The 20903-nt window shown below is 39.7% G+C and overlaps 1 protein-coding gene across 1 annotated transcript in view; it reads left to right on the forward strand.

The window, feature by feature from the left end:
• Window positions 1-78: 78 nt before the first annotated feature.
• Window positions 79-20903, forward strand: part of PTH2R (parathyroid hormone 2 receptor) — a 123852-nt gene continuing 103027 nt past the window's right edge. Inside the window, exons 1-2 of the mRNA XM_049888021.1 lie at window positions 79-1235; window positions 1358-1536. The gene's annotated coding sequence lies outside the window, so the exon portion shown is untranslated. The remainder of the gene's footprint in view (window positions 1236-1357; window positions 1537-20903) is intronic.

The following is a 20903-nucleotide window of genomic DNA, read 5'->3' on the forward strand; positions in this document are numbered from 1 at the left end:
ATTCATAAATGAAGCTTTCGATGCCATCCAAAATTCATTAAAAAATATGGGTTTACTTTTTTCCTATCCAAGCCTGAGAAAAACAAGGTGAATACGCAAGCTGCTGCAAACCCTTTTGTAGTGTATGGAACACTTCAAATTTATACTCAAAATTTCCTGCAAAATGTTCTTATAATTTTTCCTTGATCCAGCAGTGAGTCGTTTTCTAGCGTTGTCTTTCGTTGGGTGTTGTAAACAGTAGGGTTGTACTCATTTTTGTGGTATCAGGTTTTCTCCTTGACATTTTACCATTAGTAGTGGGCTTGTATAAAACTGCCAAGGAAGGTAATCCATATGTAGAAAGTTGACTTAGCAGAGTGAAAACTATTGTGGGCCTGATGGTGAAACAGGTCAGGCCATTTATTATTTCTCAAGTGTTAACATACTGACTTACGCAGTATTCAAATGGTCTAGTGCAATGCCTTTTTTTGTTTGTTTTTGTAACACGGGTGCAGTGTATTATAGAAAAATAAAAATTCCAATCATGAGCAGTTTTTGAGAATGCTGCTTTATCGGTTTTGTAAAAAATGTACATTGCGTTTTTTGACGTTTAATTTTAACTAAATGACGCTGTAAATCATAATTGCCTCTTTTGAGAAATTCTATTAACAATATTAAAAGTACTTAATGTATCATATTGTATATATTTCTCTACATTGGTTCCAGCTGTGTTTTATATGATTGGATCTTATTTAAAAGATAACTGACTTGACCCCTTTTGGAGACTCGTACTGTAAATAAAGGCACTTACAATAAACTGAGAATGTACTTACTCCACTTAGCCTTGACTCTGTTCGAGGAAATTAACAACCAAGAGAATCTGGTGCGTCAGCCTACCCCCTGGTTTAGAAGCGGTGCCCAGTCTTCCTATTTTGTCTCTTCCCCGACTAAATTAACACCCGGAAATGGGTCTTAAAGCAGTCTTTCGTTCCGCCAGTAACGGCTGTGGGCGTCCGGCCTTCCCGTCCTTCCGTGTTTCCGCTTTCTTGATAGGGCCGCGACAAAGTTCTGCCCTTCCCCTGCCGGGATTGGCTGCCTCCGCCTCAGGGCCGGAGTTCTCTCCGCTACAAGTTCTCCCGCGCGGGGCGAGGCGTCTTTTCTTGTGCTACCTGAGGGTGCCGTCCCTGTGTCACCTGCCGCCGTGGGCTCGCGACCGTGAGGTCCACCTCGCGGCGCCTGGACTCATGAGGGCGAAGGTGAGGCGGCCGGGCGGGGGTCGGACGCGGATGCGGGTGCGGCCGCGGCCGGAGGGGCGGCTGGCGGCACGGGCGCGGGCGGCGGAGGCCCGGGCTCAGCGCTCCCTGCTTTTCTCTTGCAGTGGCGGAAGAAGCGGATGCGGAGGTACGTGGCGCTGGGAGCTCTGTACCCACTCACGTCGAAGTCGCTGTGTCGGAGATTGATTAATTCCTGACAAAATGCCTACGTTAATGGTTAAGGAAGCTACGCTTTTTTTTTTTTTTTAAACTTGAAAGACGCCCTGAAGAATGTTCTCTTAAGGTAGCTCTTAAGAGTTTTGTGATAGGCCTCACAAAAACTTTGTGAAAACTTTTTTTTTTTGGTCAGTGGAATGCTAAGAAAAGTGTTTAGAAAAGCTTACCTGCAAAGAACGGCTGTAGACTTTTAAACTGCTGGCTCACGGAACAAAACAGACTTAAGGTGTTCTAAGAGGCTTAAAAAACCCAGAGGGTGACCAAGGTTACCAAGCTTAGAGTTGGCCTGTTTGTGGTGGAAAAACCGCGGTGTTTGGATGACTTTTAGATCTGCAAAGGTTGCAGAAGCCAAGCATAACATTGTGTTAGGTATGCAGCACTTGAAGGAAATGTCCAGGATTTCATTTATTTGGGAGACTTGAACTGGTTTGGGTGACTTTGTGGGAAGTTACCTCCGGTTGCAGAGTTTGGGTTTTTTCCTCCTCGTTGTGGGATGTGATATGACTCATTCGCAATGGAGAGAGGGCACGATGTCAGTTACGCTTCCACACTCGTCCTGCCTGTTTCTTTTTTGATTCACCGCTAACGTGGCAGGACACGGAATTTAACTTGGGTCCACGGTGCGGAGGGGGGCTGTGAACCTCCTGAAACTGCACGCATAATAATGTGCATTTTTCTGTGGAGCAGGCAGAAGGCTTTCAGGAGGCTTGCAAAGTTAGCCTGTCCCAATTGACCTTAAAATCTCACAGCTTTATTTTTAGTAGTGTTGTAACTTTGTCTTCCACCAAATTCAGCTTTTCTACTAGCTCACTTTAGTAGTAGTAGGCTAGATAGATAGGTAACTTTGCTTTTCTGTAGCTGCCGAGCCCCTAGCTTTGACCTTCGGGCATTTTCATGCTTCCAGGGAGGCAGCAGGGTATATAGAGTTAGGGCGTTAAGACCGATAATAAATTCTGGCTGTGGCTATTTATTAACACATTTACTGGGGGAAGTTGGTTAACTGCTCTGTTGATTTCCTGAATCTGTGAAATGGGACTGATAATACGTATCTTGCAGTTTGTTGTGATTAAGTAAGACAGTAGAAGTAAGGTGGTTAGAAAGGTCATTGGGGCACAACATGCAATTTCTTTACTCTTTAGGATCTGAGCCCCTAACAGTAATAAGCTTTTGAGCATGAAACCACATACGTACATATGTATTTTTAAGTGACATACATGTTCCTTTTGTACTCATCGTTTATAGGACAAGATAAATTTAAGGTGCTACAGGGTTCTATGAGTTGGAATCCACCTGACAGCAACAGTTTTTTTTTTTTTTTTAATAGAGAACTTTAAATGCAGTGGTTAAGAGTAGGACATGGGAGCCAGGCTTCGTGCATTCAAGATGTAGTTTCTGCAGTTGCCTAGCACTGTGACCTTGGACATTGTGTGTCTAGGGATGATGGTACCCTGTGAGATTGCTGTGATGGTTTTATAAAAAACATAATCCGTTTGAAGCCTTGACAACATTCCCTGGAACATAGTGCTCAGATGTTTGCTGTAGTTACCAGAAATTTTATTTGCCCGACATTCTTTCATATCATATTCCAAAAATGTCTAGAACATAGAGGAAAATGAAATTTGGACCTCTGTGTACTCTTCCTCTCCCAAGTTTCTGTATCTTTTATTTGTTTTTCATAAAGAATAGAAATGAATACACACGTTCAATAATATTTGGGTAACTACTGTGTACCAAGTTCTATTCCAGGTGCTGAGTATACAGCAGTGAACTCATGTAACTGCCGTCCTAGTGACCAGAACCCAAACCTGTTGCCATTCCGACTCTTAGCGACCCTATAGGACAGAGCAGACTTGCTCCGTAGGGTTTCTAAGGAGCAGCTGGTGGATTTGAACTGTCAGCCATTTTGGTTAGCAGCCAACCTCTTAACCAGTGCGCCACCAGGGCTCCTGTAGTAGTGACAGCTTCTACAGTAAGCAGCGTGTTGTGTGTCAGGTACGTGCTACAGAGGAAAAGGAGTAGGGGAAAGAGGGAATTGCAAGACTTGGTGTTTTATACAAGCTGTTTTAAGGAAGGCTTCACTCTTCAGGTGACATTTAAGGAGTGACATTAAAAAAAAAAAAGTAGGGAACAAGTCATGCAGTTATGTGGGTAATGTTCTTTCCAGTCAAAGGCCCTGAGATGGAAGTCTCCTGGTTTGTTTGAAGAACAGCCAGGAAAACAGCTTGCTTCAGGTGTGGGGGTAGGTGGTTAAAAGGAGGTGAGAAAGGGCTAGTCAAGATTACATGGGACTTTGACCTTAACTCTTGAATGGAAAGCCTTCAGGTAGGTGTTTTTGAGTAGAGGTGTCACAAAGGTGACTTTGGGATGTTGTGAATAGATGGTGTGGAAGCTGGAAGACCAGTTAGGAGACTGTTGCAGTAATTGAAGCAAGTTATGTGGTTGAGTCACAGAGATGCCCAGTTGAAAAAAAAAAAAAAGGCAAGGTTAAATGGTTTGCCCAAGGTCACAGCTGGAATTCAAACCCAGGCATTCTAGTCCTTGAGCCTCTTCTCTACTGAGGATTGGGAGTTCTTAATAGTTAACATTTATTAAGTGTTTACTTTGTGGTAGGCACTATAGTAAGATTTTTCCATTGTATTAAGACATTTGATGGATTTAAGAGATTGTCATTTAAAAACTTGGGGAATAGTTTGTAGAAAAGGTACTTGGTCAAGACATGGGCTAGTGGGTACCTCTGGGCAAGTTTTTTTTTTTTTTTAATAATTAAATACACTTTAGGGCGTGTTGTCCAGAATTCTTTTGTAATCTAACTATGATGTGATAATATACTATAAATTTGATCAGCTCTTTTGAGTAGATGGTCAAAATGTTCAAACGTGGGTGTACTTCTAGAAATGTTAAATAATGTACTACCTGCTAAGCAAATCACTGGAAAGATACCTAATAAGGAACGGTTATGTAAACTAAATACATACCAACTGAAAGATCATTATTAAAACTCCAGGAAAATAGGTGCAACTTTTCAAGACTGTCCATTGTAAGTACATAAGCGTATGTGAAGGATTGTGTTAGTGACAAAATCCGGAACAATGTCCCTGTCCCCTAATTTATGCCAAAAAGAAAACTTTTGTTCTATAATAAGTATTCTGATGTCTTAGGCTAAAACGAAAGAGAAGAAAGATGAGACAGAGATCCAAGTAAAGTGTTTTGAAAACTGATAAAGCCATGGAGTGAGATAAATCACCAGCTGCTGCCCTAGAAATTGCTTCCGATGTCTTCACCTCTTGAAAGAAGATTTTTCTTTTTTGTAAATCTCTTTTCCTGATTTGTTATATAGAAAATAAAGATGTTATGGTAGTAAATTGTCATTTAATGCTTCCTTGGACGTAGCTGCCTTGAATTTGCCTGGCCCTGAATGTTTGTTGCATCTGTTGTTAGGTGCTGTCGAGTCAGTTCCGACTCATTGTGATCCTATGTACAACAGATCAAAATATTGCCTGGTCCTGTGCTATCCTCAAAATCATTGCTATATTTGAGCCCATTGCTGTAGCCACTGTGTCAGTCCATCTCTTTGAGGGTCTTCCTCTTTTTCACCGACTGTCTACCAAGCATGATGTCCTTCTCCAGGGACTGGTCCCCCCTGATAACATGTCCACAGTATGTAATATGAAGCCTTGCCTCCAAGGAGCATTCTAACTACTACTTCCAAGACAGATTTTTTTCTGGCAGGCAATGGTATATTTAATATTGTTTACCATTACCATAATTCAAAGGCATCCGTTCTTCGATGTTTATTCATCATCTAGCTTTCACATGCATATGAGGTGGTTGAAAATACCATTGCTTGGGTCAGGCACACCTTAGTCCTCAAGGTGACATCTTTTTAACACTTTAAAGAGGTCTTTTGCAGATTAGCCCAGTGCAATACATCATTTGATTTCTTGACTGCTGCTTCCATTGTTGAATTTCTTAATGTCCAAATAGCAAAATCATTGTGATGGGGGGAGGAAATTTTAGCTTGATAAATTCCCAACTGCACATAAAAACTGCTAGAGCAAGAGATAGGCACTTTAAGCTCAGGATATATTCAGGAGATGGTCTACATTTAGCCTGTTTACATGAATTTTCCAAAGAGACCCCTATAGACACCTCCCCATACCTACCCCACTTTAGGGAGTTCTAGGTTCTTAAGTTCCTCTAGTCATGCTGAGGCACGCTCAGGATTTGAGAGCACTTTGCCACATGTCATCAGTAGATATGTCTTCGGTAAATAAGTGAGGAATTGGGCATCATGCTGGCTAAGCACAAATCAACCCTGGCCCTAGGTAACTTATGTCTTAGGCATCTAGGGAGGAACACGAGCAATTGTATATTTGGAAATCTAAGCACTTACCGAGTCATTGAACCCACTCAAGAAGGCATCCTGAGTAAGAGAAACTGAGAGATAGTTGGGGGAGGGAAGGTATTTGCATGAGGATTGCTGGAGTTAAGTAAATAGACCAAAATGAGGTTGCAGTGCTGAGCAGTGGCCAGTAGAGGGCCTTGAAGTACGTGATCCTCAGATTTCAAAATTCAATTTTAAGAGCAGTAGGAAACCCTGGAAACCCTAATGGTATAGTGGTTAAGAGCTACAGCCGCTAATCAGAAGGTGGGCAGTTGGAATATAACAGCTGCTCCTTGGAAACCACATGGGGCAGTTCTCTCCTGTAGGATCGCTGTGAGTTGGAATTGACTCTGGCAACAGGCTTAGTTTTGGGTTTAGGATTGTTTTCAGGTAAGTTTTAGAAATTGCCTTGTGCTACTCAGACCTGTTTGTTTTAAAGCATTAAAAGCTTGTGTTCTTATATAAACCTCAAATGCTTGACAAATTTGCCTTCCATATACTGCTGAAATAGGAGATTAAAGCCTGTTTGTAAAAATAAATTACTGTTGATAGGAATAGCTGCACCCCAAATTGACTGTTTTTAATGTGATTAAGTATAAGGGTGTCTTCTGCCCTTATTTTTAGTATCCTATTAAAATATTTTCCTCCTCCAATTTAAAGAACCAACATGTCTTAAATTTAGAAGACAGGCAAATGGAAAGAGGCAGATAAACAGTCGTTTCAGATGGCTCTTTCTTTCCCTGGCCTTGGGAAGTTTCCTCACTTGGATGTACTGATGAGCACTCTGCTGGATACTCAGGACCCTCTGCAGATGGCTGGGTCTTGCCCTATGAATTGCGTTCGTCTCCATGAACTTCCTCCTGTTAGGAAGCCTGCCAGGTTCCCCATCAGTTCTGCCTAGTTCCCCCTTGTGTCTCAGTCTGGAAACTTCTCAGGCAGTAATTTGGGACGAACGTAGATAGGATTCACCACAACTGTTTCCTGTCTTTCAGTGATAATTGTCCTTTTTCTGGGTGGTGTCCAGTGTCTTGAAAACTTGCTTCATATATTGTCTTTTTTCTTTTTGGGTGTGTTAGGTGGGAGTTACATCTTGGCCCTGTTACTCCATCTTGGCCAAAAGTAGAAACCCAAGTCAGGTGGGATTTTGTAAAGATTATATCTAAATACTGTGCTAAATATTTAATACAATGTTTTCTCTATCAAATTTAAAGTTTTTTCTTTATTTCTGTTTTAAAAATGATTTTAAAAAGTCCATCCTCTTCTAATTGAAGTCCTATTACATGCAACAAATCAGATAATACTATAACTAGGGAGAGAGCATTTTAACTAGTTTAATATGCAAAATATGTTTTGAGGTTACTATCAGATAGTTGTGACTGTATACACAGGTATACATTATCATATTCTGAACAGAGCATGTTCTTGGGAGCAAAGACCCCTAAGTCAGGCTCCTGAAGTTGCCACCTTTGCCTGTTAGTTTCTTGTCTTGAAAGTGTGTCTGTATAGGAATACTAAATCACTCTAGTTAATTGAGTGCAGAACTGGTAGGTGCTTCTGGATTCCTTCACAGAGAGTCTGATGGGCATTTCTGCTTCTAATAATGCCACTTTATCTTGGAGAAACCCATCTTGTAGCTCCAGCTCCATACAATCTGACAGTTGTTATCCTCTCCAGTAATAGCAATTAAAGCACCAAATTACAAACCATGAAAGATCTATTGGGAGAATCTAGCTCATGGTGCCAAAAGAAAGACACAACCTATTGTTCTGTAAGTGATTTCTCAAGTAACATCTGTTCTGACTGGTCACATCACTAAAAGGGATGCTATTGAATTTCTCCCATGCTCATCTCAAAGCCTGTAGGTGGAAATTATATAAAGTGTTACTCCGATTTCGGAGAATTAGCTATGAACCAGTGGTCTCTGCTCTTTTACTTTGTCCACTGGAAGTTAAATGCAATTATAGATGATGCTGAATAAGCTGGATGAGACATCTCTGAAAAATCCAAGCTCTTCAGTTTATGTTGGTGAAAAAAGGTATTGGCGGTGAAGAAGTCGTTGGTCTTGCGAAATTCTATCATTCGATCTTTGGCATTCTATTACCAAGGCCATAGGTTCCAACTGCCTATCCTCCTTCTTTGTTTCCAACTTTCACATTCCAATCACCAGTAATTATCACTGCATCCTGATGGCATGTTCAATAAAAGTCTTCAGTTTCTTCGTCTTTGGCCTTAGTGTTTGGTGCGTAAACTTGAATAATAGTCATGTTAACTGGTCTTCCTTGTAGGCGTATGGATATTATCCTATCACTGACAGCGTTGTACTTTAGGATAGGTCTTGAAATGTTCTTTTTGATGATAAATACAACACCATTCCTCTTCAAGTTGTCCATTCCCAGCGTGGTAGACTATACGATTGTCCAATTCAAAATGACCAATACCAATCCATTTCAGCTCACTAATACCTGGAATATTAATGTTTATGCATTCCATTTCATTTTTCACGATTTCCAATTTTCCTAGATTCATCCTTCGTACATTCCAGGTTCCGATTATTAATGGATGTTTGCAGCTGTTTCTTCTCATTTTGAGTCATGCCGCACGATCAAATGAAGATCCTGAAATCTTTACTCCATCCACGTCGTTAAGGTCGACTCTAAGGAGGCAGCTCTTCCCGTTGTCTTTTGCGGGCCTTCCAACCTGGGGGGCTCATCTTCCAGCACTGTATGAGATAGTGTTCCGCTGCTATTCATAAGGTTTTCACTGGCTAATGCTTTTCAGAAGTAGACTGTCGGGTCCTTCTTCCTAGTCTGTCTTAGTCTGGAAGCTCAGCTGAAACCTGTCCTTCATGGGTGACCCTGCTGGTATCTGAATACCTGTGGCATAGCTTCCAGCATCACACCAACATGCAAGGCCCCACAGTACGACAAACTGACAGACACGTGGGGGCTCATTGCCTTAAGGGTAGGTTAATCCAGACCTGGAAACTGCTGTCTGGCACATTCTGTCTGCCACAGGAATGATACTTTTTTTTTTTTTTTTATTAACTTTTATTAAGCTTCAAGTGAACGTTTACAAATCCAATCAGTCTGTCACATATAAGTTTACATACATCTTACTCCGTACTCCCACTTGCTCTCCCCCTAATGAGAAATGATACTTTTTCTGCTACTTATCATCATCATGGTGTGTACTATTCACAATACTGTCTCAGAAATACTTTCTTCTCCATACTGGTGATGAAATCACCTTATAAAAACCACCTAGTGAATACAGTGTCCCTGGAATGACTCAACTCATGGCTTTTTTATTTATGTCACTTTGGTCCTCAATTCTTTTTTGATTTTGAAACATTTTCCTTAATTGCTGTGTGTGTGTGAATGCATGTGTACACAAATTTACAGAGAAAAGCACTTTCTCGTTTGTTTTGCTTCCAACCAAGTTTAATTAACCAGAAGAAACCTAAACTGTGTATAACGGAAGCTATTTTTGATCGAGTGTATTAAGTTATGTAGCAGTATGAGTAAACTGATTTTGAAACTTTCATGCGTAAATGATCTTACAGGTGAGATTTACAAGTTTTAATTTTGGTAGTTTGCTACAACATTCACTGATTTCAAAAATTATGAATTAAGAATTGACTGTCCCTACTACAGTTCCACTACCCATCTGACTCTTCGTCATACTGTGGTGGCTTGCTTGTTGCTGTGATGCTGAAAGATATGCTGCTAGTACTTCAAATACCACCAGAGCCACTCGTGGTAGCTAGGTTTCAGCAGAGCTTTCAGATGAAGACAGACTAAGGAGAAAGGCCCGGTGACTTACTCCGGAAAATTCGCCAGTGAAGGCCTATGAATCAAAACAAAATACCTGACTTGCTTTGAGCACATCATTAGGAGAAATCAATGGCTAGAGGAGGACATGTTTGGTGAAGTAGAGGGCCAGCAAGGGGGAACGAGACCCTGAGGTGGACTGGCACAGCAGCCATAACATGGACTTGAACATACCAGCAGTCATGAAGATGACTCAGGACTGGGCAGTATTTCATTTTGTTGTACATAAGGTCATCAAGAAGCTGACATAACAGCAGCTATGTTTACGTACTGTTGTTCCAGAAAAATATATATGTATTTGTGAGTAAAGAAACTATTGTTTTCAGAGTAACAATAAAACATTATTTTTTAGGATACGATAAATTATTCTAAGTCCAATCAAATGTTGGTTTTATAATTGACATGAATTTTCATGCTTCCGTAGGTTAGTAATATAGTACAGATAGTCTCTTGACATTTATACAGTATTCTGAATCCATCGTGTGAATGGGTGAATTTATTTTTCAATCCATCTTATTATCAGTCTCATCGTGAAGGTGGATAAGTTCCTTTCAAGTTTAACTTCTCTTTCCTCTTTTGGTCTTGATCCTTTTCTCTGTCTCCTGTTGCATCTTTCTTCAGAATGTAGCCCCTATATATTTTTTTCTATACCTTTAACTTCTGTGTTAGTCTTTCCTTTCAACATGTTGAATTTCCAGCATTCTAAAGTAAACAGCAAGGAAACCCCAAGACTATGACCCTTAGACACCATTCTAACTTGGAACTGAAGCCATTCCTGGAGATCACACTGAAGTCAAATGATAGGCCTATAAATGAACAATAATACATATGAGGAAAGTGCTACTTGGGACAGTCATCTACATGAGACCAAAAGGACAATAAATCTTGAAAGCAAAAATGAGAAGGTAGGAAGGGGCAGGAAAACCAGACGCATGGAAATGGGGAGAGTACTGACACACTGAGGGAGTTGCAATCAATGTCATGGAACAATTTGTGTATAAACTATTGAAGGAGTAACTAACTTGTGCTATAAACCTTCCCCTAAAGCACAATTAAAAAAAAAAACAAAAAACAAAAACCCCAGGGAAGCTAGATCAATGGAAACAGAACAAACAGAATGGAAATAATGAGAATGCTGACACATTGTGAAAATTGTAACCAAAGGCATGGAACAATATGTAAAAAAAAAATTGTTAGATGGAAACCTAATTTGTTCTGTAAACTTTCACCTAAAACACAATAAAATATTAAAAAAAATGATGGTCACAGTCATCTTCCTTAACCTCCCTAATGCGGTAATCCTCTTTTTCTTTACCTCCCATTACAAAACTTTGAGAAAGCTAATGCCATATTTGGTGCCACCTCATACTAACCTCCCCTCACCCATTGCAATCTGTCTTCTCGCCGGACTAACTGGACTAATTGGTCTTGTGAAGATCATATTAGCCAATGTGAAATCTGATGGCCTAAGTGCAAGTTGATTACTGTTGAGAATTGAAAAGACTTATTTTTAAACCCGCTAAATTCAGGCAATAGCTTCGTTCAGTTATTAAACGTGTTGAACATGTACTGTAGACTAGATATTGGTACTATCTACATGGAAGGCACTCCTCACCTTAAGGAGCTTGCAATTTCCTGGTAGCAATAAATATAAAATTGTCATACAGTGTGAGGTAAAGGGAAACCCTGGTGGCATAGTGGTTAAGTGCTATGGCTGCTAACCAAAGGGTTGGCAGTTCATATCCACCAGGTGCTCCTTGGAAACCCTATGGGGCAGTTTTACTCTGTCCTATAGGGTCGCTATGAGTCAGAATCGACTCGACAGCATTGGGTTTGTTTTTTTTTTTGCGTTGGTGAGGTAAAGACTGATAAGGATCTGTTTTGTTGATGGAGGTAAATAGTCCTTCACTGAGAATGTTTATTCAGTTAGCAAGATGACAGATTTACTGATTTGAAAAATGTTATCTTTAAGTGAATCATGTTGGTTAATAACATTCAGTTAAAGGAGACTGACCTACTTTACAAAGTCCAGCCAGACATTCCTGTTTTTGTCCAAACTTTTAATCCGGTCAACCCTTGCATTCCTATATCCTCCCAAGCTAGCTAACCACCCTTAGGATTTTACCAACAGATTTTGGTTTTACAGTGCTTAGTAGGGGAAGTGTTCCCCAGTCAGATGTAATACATATTTCCATAATATATTTAGGTAAATGAGACACAACCACTTCACATAAAGTCTGTTTAGCATAGCAGTTTTCACCCAAACTTCCACCTTGATCCCATCAACCCCTGCATGCCTATATCCTCCCAATCTAACTGTAGCCCCAGTTTGGGTTAAGACTTCAATAGGTTTTGGAACCACAGTGCATGGGGCTTCTGTGACGAGGAGTCCCAGAAACGTCTCTTCTGCATTCCCCTGACCATTGTACCTACACAGGTGCATATGGCCTTGGGTACCCAGCTTGGGGCTCAGGCCAAGAGACCCAGGCCCTCTCTTCTCATTAGCCCTTATTTTGATTAGATTGTGGGTCCATTGCCCTATTCGACTGGACTTCAGATTTCTCATTGTTATGTGCCTTTTGGCTTTTTGAATTTCTCCATACTAGGGTGAATAAATAAGATTTGTTTAGGGCCCTTCAGTTTTGGGGGAACAGCAGGGGCATTGGTCCACCCAACTTCCAAAAGTGTTGCATTATGACCTTTGTTTTGACCCCATCAATGTCTGCTTTATTCCTCCCATTTCTTAACCATTTAAAGATTTCCACCCCTGCTATAATGAATCCCATGACTTTTCCCTTTTCTTTCCCCATTCTCTTACTAATTTTCTGACTTTTCTTTGTTGTCTGTTGTGGCAGTGTAACTTCTGCCTTTGGAAGCAACTCAGGCTAGCAGCTATAGCTCAGATCTGCCAGACTCCAAGCTTGGCCCAGTGTCAAGAGCCAAACCAATGTTTCCTTTTACTTTTGTTCTAACTTTCCCTGTTGGTAGGGGCCCTGAAGCTAAGATTACAGCTTGGACCAGCCAGAATCCAAGCCTGGCCCACTATAAGGACCTGCGCCAACAGTCTGTCTCACTATTATTTTAGCTATTGTAGATAACAATAAGGAATTGTATATTTAACTCATTCATTATTTTGCATTTCCTTATGTATCCAGTGAGCTAACTCTTTGGGAGCTGGATATATCGTTTTTAAATTTCATTGCTAAGTTTTCCCTCCAATAACTGATCGCAGCACAGCTATAGTTCCATAACATAGGTGACCCTGTGGCCATTCAGGAATTAAAGGTTCATCATCCTCCACCTCTCATCCTTTTCCTTCTTCCCAAACCACACAGTTTAGTGAGTCAGAGTCATTGTAGTTAATTCCACTTCTCTCGGCACCACCTACTCAGAGTTTCAAGGTTTGAGAGCACAATCCTCAAGACTGCTCTTACTTCTAACACCAACTGCAAGTTCAGGAGGTTCCGAAACTACCCTCAGGTTCAAGAATTTCCTAGGAAGAGTCATAGAACTCTAGGACTTACCAGGGTTTTCCCTTTTGAATAAAGTGGTTGCTAGTGGTTTCTACTATAACTCCTCATGTTTTTTGTCATGTGACTCAGTTATTGAGGCCATTACTGATTGATCCAGCCCTTTCTTATGCCCAAAGCAACTCTGTATAGAGCCCAGCCCTGGTGGTATAGTAGTTAATAGCTCAGCTGCTAACCAAAATGTTGGCAGTTTGAATCTAACAGCTGCTCCTTGGAAATCCTATGGGGCAGTTCTACCATGTCCTGTAGGGCCACAACAGTCAGAATCGAGTTACAGAAATGGGTTTGGTTTTTTTTGGCATAGAACCCAGCAGCCTATGAAGTAATCTGGTTTGAAGACTCTGTCCAATAGGAATACTCCACATTGGATGATGGCTGTTGAATCCAATCAAATCCCTTTTCATGGTCAGTTTGATTTCAAGAGAATGTTGTAGAAGCAGGCACTGTTATTTATAAACTGAGACTGTAGTGTGAAAAGCTGGATTATGGGAACAGTGGGCTCAGTAGAGTAGGGAGTAAGAGAGAATGGGCTTCTGAGGGGATGACCAGGTACCCATATCTCCAGCAGTTCTTTTGGGTTGTCAGAGTTGCCATTTTCTCTGGAATTGGGTTGACTTCTAGTTCTCAATGAAGCCCAAATAAATTTCAGGATTTCCTTTCTTTCCCCAATATAGATAATAAATGCCCATCAGGTAATATGGGCATCACCTGCTCTTTATATCCTGTAAGAGCCTAACAAAACATTTAGGTATTAGTAAATACATTTCACTGCCTTGCACACATTGAAACAACATGCCAACTTTACCATGCTTATTAACATTTAGCCTAATGTTGCTTCTAGGTTTGTCAGCCAGTGATGACAGCATTTATACCAAGATAATATAAGCATTGAAAACAGAAATAGACAGCTCCACAATAATAGTAGGAGACTCCCACACACCACTTTCAGTGAAGGACAGAACATCCAGAGAGAAGCTCAATAAAGACACCAAAAACCAAACCAAACCCAGTGCCGTTGAGTCGATTCCAACTCATAGTGACCCTATAGGACAGAGTAGAACTGTCCCATAGAGTTTCCAAGGAGCGCCTGGTGGATTCGAACTGCCATCCCTTTGGTTAGCAGCTGTAGCACTTAACCACTATGCTACCAGGGTTTCCCAATAAAGACACAGAAGATCTTAATGCAATAATCAACCAACTTGATCTCATAGACATGTACAGAACACTCTACCCAACAGCAGCCAAGTACACTTTCTTTTCCAATGCGCATGAAACAGTCTCCAGAATAGACTACATATTAGTCCACAAAGAAAGCTTTAACAGAATCCAAAGGCATCGAAATATTACAAAGCATTTTTTCTGACAATAGAGCTATAAAGTAGAAATCAATAACAGAAAAAACAAGGAAAAAAAAAATACGTGGAAACTGAACAAGACCTTGCTCAAAAACTACTGGGTTATAGAAGAAAATTAAGGACAGAGTAAAGAAATTCACAGAATCAAATGAGAATGAAAACACATCCTACCAGAACCTTCAGGTCACTGCAAAAGTACTGCTCAGAGATCAATTTATATAAATAAATGCACACATCCCAAAAGAAGAAAGGACCAGAATCAAAACATTAACCCTACAACTTGAACAAATAGACAGCAGCAAAAGAAGCCCTTGGGTACCAGAAGAAATCAAATAATAAAAATTAGAGCAGAATTAAATGAAATAGAGAATAGAAAAACAATTCAAAGAGTTAACAAGACCAAAAGTTGGTCTTTGGAAAAGATTAACAAAATTGCTAAACCATTGGCTAAACTGACAAAAGAAAAACAGGAGAGGAAGCAAATAACCCAAATAAGAAATGAGATGGGCAATATCACAACAGACTCAACTGAAATTAAAAGAATCATAACAGAATACTATGAAAAATTGTACTCGAAGAAATTTGAAAAACCTATAGGAAATGGACTAATTTCTAGAAATGCACTGCCTACCTAAACTAGCACAAACAAAGGTAGAACAACTAAAGAAACCTGCAACAATAGAAGAGACTAAAGACATAATTTAAAAACTCCCAGCTGAAAAAAGCCCTGGCCCTGATGGCTTCACTGGAGAATTCTGGTATCAAAATCAGGGAAAGACAACACAAAAAAAGAAAATTATAGACCAATATCACTCATGAACATAGACTCAAAAACCCTCAGCAAAATTCTAGTCAATAGAATTCAACAACATATCAAAAAAATAATTCACTATGACCACGTGGGATTCATACCAGGTATGCAGGGTTGGTTCAACAATAGAAAAACAATTAATACAATCCATCACATAAATAAAAGAACCATATGGTCTTATCAGACTGATTCAGAAGAGGCACTTGACAAAGTCCAACACCCATTCCTGATAAAAACTCTCAGCAAAATAGGAATAGAAGAGAAATTCCTCAACATAATAAAGGACATTTATACAAAGCCAATAACCGATAACATCCTAAATGGAGAGAGTCTGAAAGTATTCCCCTTGAGAACGGGAACCAGACAAGGATGCCCTTTATTATCGCTCTTATTCAACATTGTGCTGGAGGTCCTAACCAGAGCAATTAGGCTAGAAAAAGAAATAAAGGGCATCCAAGTTGGTAAGGAAGAAATGAAAGTATTCCTGTTTGCAGATATCGTATCATGATACACAGAAAACCCCAAAGAATCCACAACAAAACTATTGAAACTAATGGAGGATTTCAGCAGAGTATCAGAATATAAAATAACCATTTAAAAATCAGTTGGATTCCTCTACACCAAGAAAGAGAACTTCAAAGAGGAAATCACAAAGTGAATACCATTTACAATAGTCCCCAAGAAGATGAAACACTTAGGAATAAATCTAACTAGAGGGAGATGTAAAAGACTTACATAGAGAAAACTATAAGACACTACTGCAAGAAACCAAAAGAGACCTCCATAAGTGAAAAAACAATCCCTGGTCATGATTAGGAGGACGCAACATTGTGAAAATGTCAGTTCTACCCAAAGTGATCTACAGATACAATGCAATCCCGATCCAAATACCAGTGACATTTTTTAATGAGATGGAGAAACAAATCACCAACTTCATATGGAAAGGGAAGAGGCCCTGGATAAGTAAAGCATTACTGAAGAAGAAGAGCAAAGTAGGAGACCTCGCACTACCTGATTTTATAAAATGGTAGTCAAAACAGCCTGGTACTGGTACAATAACAAATACATAGACCAATGGAACAGAATTGAGAATCCAGGTGTAAAATCATCCACCTGTGAGCAGCTAATATTTGACAAAGGCCCAAAGTCCATTAAATGGGGAAAAGACAGTCTCTTTAACAAATGGTCCTGGCATAACTGGATATCCACTTGCAAAAAATGAAACAAGACCCATATCTCACACCATGCACAAAAACTAACTCAAAATGGATCAAAGACTTGAACATAAAATCTAAAATGATAAAGATCATGAAAAAAAAATAGTGACAATGCTAGGAGCCCTAATACATGGCATAAACAGATTACAAAACATAACAATGTACAAATAGCAGAAGAGAAGCAAGATAACTGGGAGCTCCTAAAAATCAAACACTTATGCTCATCAAAAGACTTCACCAAAAGAGTAAAAAGACAGACTGGGAAAAAATTTCTGGCTACGACACATCTGATCAGGGTTTAATCTCTAAAATCTACAAGATAACTGCAAAACTTCAACAACAAAAAGACAACCTGATTAAAAAACGGGCACAGGATATGAACAGGCACTTCACCAAAGAAGACATTCAGACGACTAAGAGATACATGAAGAAATGCTCATGATCATTAGCCATTAGAGAAATTGCACATCAGAACTACAATGAGATACCGTCTCACCCCAACAAGGCTAGCATTAATCCAAAAAACACAAAATAATAAATGTTGGAGAGGTTATGGAGAGATTGGAACACTTACACACTCCTGGTGGGAATGTAAAATGGTACAACCACTTTGGAAATTGATTTGGTGCTTCCTTTAAAAGCTAGAAATAGAAGTACCATATGATCCAGCAATCCACTTCTTGGAATATATCCTAGAGAAATAAGAGACATCACAGTTCACTGTAGAATTGTTCATAATGACAGAAAGATGGAAACAACCTAGGCGCCCATCAGCGGATGAATGGATAAACGAATTATGGTATATTCACATGGTGAAATACTACTCAATGATAAAGAACAATGATGAATCTGAGAAACATCTCACAATATGGATGAGTCTGGATGGCATTATGCTGAGTGAATTAGTTGCAAAAGGACAAATATTGTATGAGACCACTATTATAAGAACTCAAGAAAAGACTTCAATGCAGAAGAAAACATTCTTTGATGGTTTCGAGGGTGGGGAGGGAGGGAAATGGGAATTCACTAACTAGATAGTAAAAAAAAAAAACAAGAATTATTTTGGGTGAAAGGAAGGACAACACACAATACAGGGGAAGTCAGCACACCTGACTAAACCAAAAGCTAAGAAGTTTCCTGAACACAACCAAACACTTCCAGGGACAGAGCAGGGGCGGGGGTCTAGGGACCATGGTTCCGGGGTACATCTAGGTCAATTGGCATAACGAAGTTTATTAAAATGTTCTGCATCCCACTTGGGTGAGTGTCATCTGGGGTCTTAAAAGCTTTCAAGCAGCCATCTAAGATGCATCAATTGGTCTCAACCCCACCTGGAGCAAAGGAGAATGAAGAACACCAAAGACATGAAAAATATGAGCCCAAGAGACAAAAAGGTCACATAAACCAGAGACTCCATCAGCCTGAGACCAGAAGAACTAGATGGTGTCTGGCTACCACCAATGACCGCCCTGACAGGGAACACAATAGAGTTCCTGACGGAGCAGGAGAAAAGTGTGGTGTAGAACTCAAATTCTAGTAAAAAGACCAGACTTAATGGTCTGATTGAGACTGGGGGAATCCCAGAAGTTATGGCCCCCAGACTCCCTGTTAACCCAGAACTAAAACAATTCCCGAAGCCAACTCTTCAGACAAAGATTAGACTACTATAAAGCATAAACTGATACCCGTGAAGCATGTGCTTCTTAATTCAAATAGATACATGAGATTAAATGAGCGGCTCCTGTCCGGAGGCAGGATGAGAAGGCGTTAAGGGACAGGAGCTGGTTGAATGGACACAGGAAATCCCGGGGTGGAAAGGGGAAGTGTGCTGTCACATTATAGGGATTGCAACTAGGGTCACATAACAATATGCATGCAAGTTTTTGTATGAAAAACTAACTTGAGCTGTAAACCTTTCACCTAAAGCACAATAAAAAAATGAATAATAATAAAAAAGATTTACAGCCTTGGAACCCCTATGGGGCAGCTCTACTCTGTCCTAAAGGATCCCTATGAGTTGGCATCTACTCGATGGCAGTGGGTGCCTTGGCCATTTTCACACATATGGACTCCAATCTCAGTAGTGTTTAAGTCCTTTAATTTTTTTCCTATTATCTGCTCCCATTCCCACCCACTCCCATCCCTTTACTGGAAATGTCCCTTAAATATGTAAGGTACAGTTTTGTAGATTACTGCTTTCATCACCTAATCCCTCCTCCCCCACACCAGTAATTCAGATGAACATAGGAAACAATTCAATTATTCAGCATGTTTTGCCACATCGACAGCTGACATCCTTCTTTGGTGCATAAGATTGACTTAGCTCTGACAGAATTCAGATCTGCTTGATTTTTATTTAATGTAATGATAAAGCCAATTTAGCAATGCAGTTCTTGGCTTTTCAGGCAGAACTGATTTTGCCGGGCATCTGACAGTGTGCTTTTTCCCTGGTTTCCTCCACTCTGTGGATTTAAAAGCAGTTAGCAAATATTTTTTCCTTTTTTTATTGTGGTACATAGGCATAATTTAGCAAATATTTTAAAACGAAGAAACCAGCCCTTTTATGTAAATGGACTTATACATAAATGTTCTACAAAAAATGTTTTAATGAGCAAAAACACATAAGTATACATATTGGACATATAATGGCTTCTTCACTAAAGTTCAAGAATTACATAAAGAGTTGCAAAATATAGGAAGGCACGAAAAGAGGTAGACACATTATTCTAGGATTGTTGCTGGATTTGTATTAGGAAAACCAAACTAGTTGCTGTCGAGTGGATTCCACCTAACCAAAAGTTGGATTTGTATTAACCTCCCCTTAATTTAAGTCCTGAATTCACAGGTGAGCATTAATTGCCAAATTATGATTTCGAAAGTTCTAATCAGAGTTTGACCCGTGACTATAAATTTTTTTAGTTTTTTTTTTTGACCCATGTAGTTTACTAGGAGCCGGAATCGACTCAATGGCAGTGGGTTTAGTTTACAGAGCTAGGAGCCCTGATGGTATAACTGTAAGCACTCTGCTGCTAACCTAAAGGTCGACAGTTTGAACCCACCAGCGGCTCTGTGGGAGAAAAGATCTGGTGATTTGCTCCTGTAAAGACTTCAGCCTCGGAAACCCTGTGGGGCATTTCTACTCTGTCATATAGGGTCACTATGAGTCGAAATTGACTCAACAGCACACAAAAGAAACAACAGTTTAAAGAGCTTACTGAAAATAATGACTCACATATAAAGAGCACCCTCTTCTCTAGAAAAAAGTTATTTCTGTGTCAATAAAATTCAATAATAGCCGCTTTCTCTCAAATAGCAGTAATACCAGCCGTATACTGCAGAGATACATGTTCTCAGCAACTCTCTTAGGATTTTAGCCAGTTGCTACTACAAAGGATGTAAAAAGTTCCTTTGATACAGTCAAAATATTTGATCTGACAAACTGTCAGCTCTCACAAACTGTGTGCACTTTCCATCTTGGATCAGAGGAGAAATCCTGCCCGATCAATGTTAATCAAAATATATAATTGTTTTGGTTTTTTGGCAATACGAGAAAAATAACATGTTCAGAGACTAGAAATTATCAAAGGTATGGACTATGGGAAATTCAGTTATAATATTATGCTAGCAAGTGAACTGGAAAAGAATATAAAATAGTTTTATGAAAAAAAAAATCTTGTTAACCAAATAAGCGTGTATTATTTCTACCAGTCTTGAAATAAGAATTTGGTCTCCATAAATCCATAGCACAACCTTTTCCAGAATTGTGCAGCCTTCATTTTCATTAGGTATATTAAATATTTAAGTATTTTAGTAGAACAAATATTGTTGAATGAATACTATTAAAATCACTCCATTGAAAACATATTCAGAAGAATATGGTTTACTTTATAATGAGGTGCTAAAAAAGATAGTTCTCATTTTTCTGACAGCTTCCTTGACAAGCTGAACTTTGGTTGAAATCTTTTTTTTTAAAGAGATGCCATGATGTACTGAAGTGTCAGGTTTAGAAGAGAAGAGAGGGACAGTTCAGCTGAGTTTCAATCTCAGCTCTCACCACACACACTCATTCTGTGACCTTGGGCAAGTCACTTAACTTCATGGAGCCTCACTTTACTCATACATAAAATGAGGAAGCTACCTTGCAGGATGGTTGTGAGGTGTAGAGATAGTACATACACACTCACCAGCACAGTGCCAGGCACATTGGTACATAGCTCTCCAAGGGGTGTAATTAAAGAGCAATGGAAGTCTTTCATAGTAATTATTCATGGTAGGCAGAGTTATGACTCAAGATACAGAATATTTCT

Source organism: Elephas maximus, chromosome 6, assembly GCF_024166365.1.
Source record: "Elephas maximus indicus isolate mEleMax1 chromosome 6, mEleMax1 primary haplotype, whole genome shotgun sequence".
Taxonomy (NCBI): domain Eukaryota; kingdom Metazoa; phylum Chordata; class Mammalia; order Proboscidea; family Elephantidae; genus Elephas; species Elephas maximus.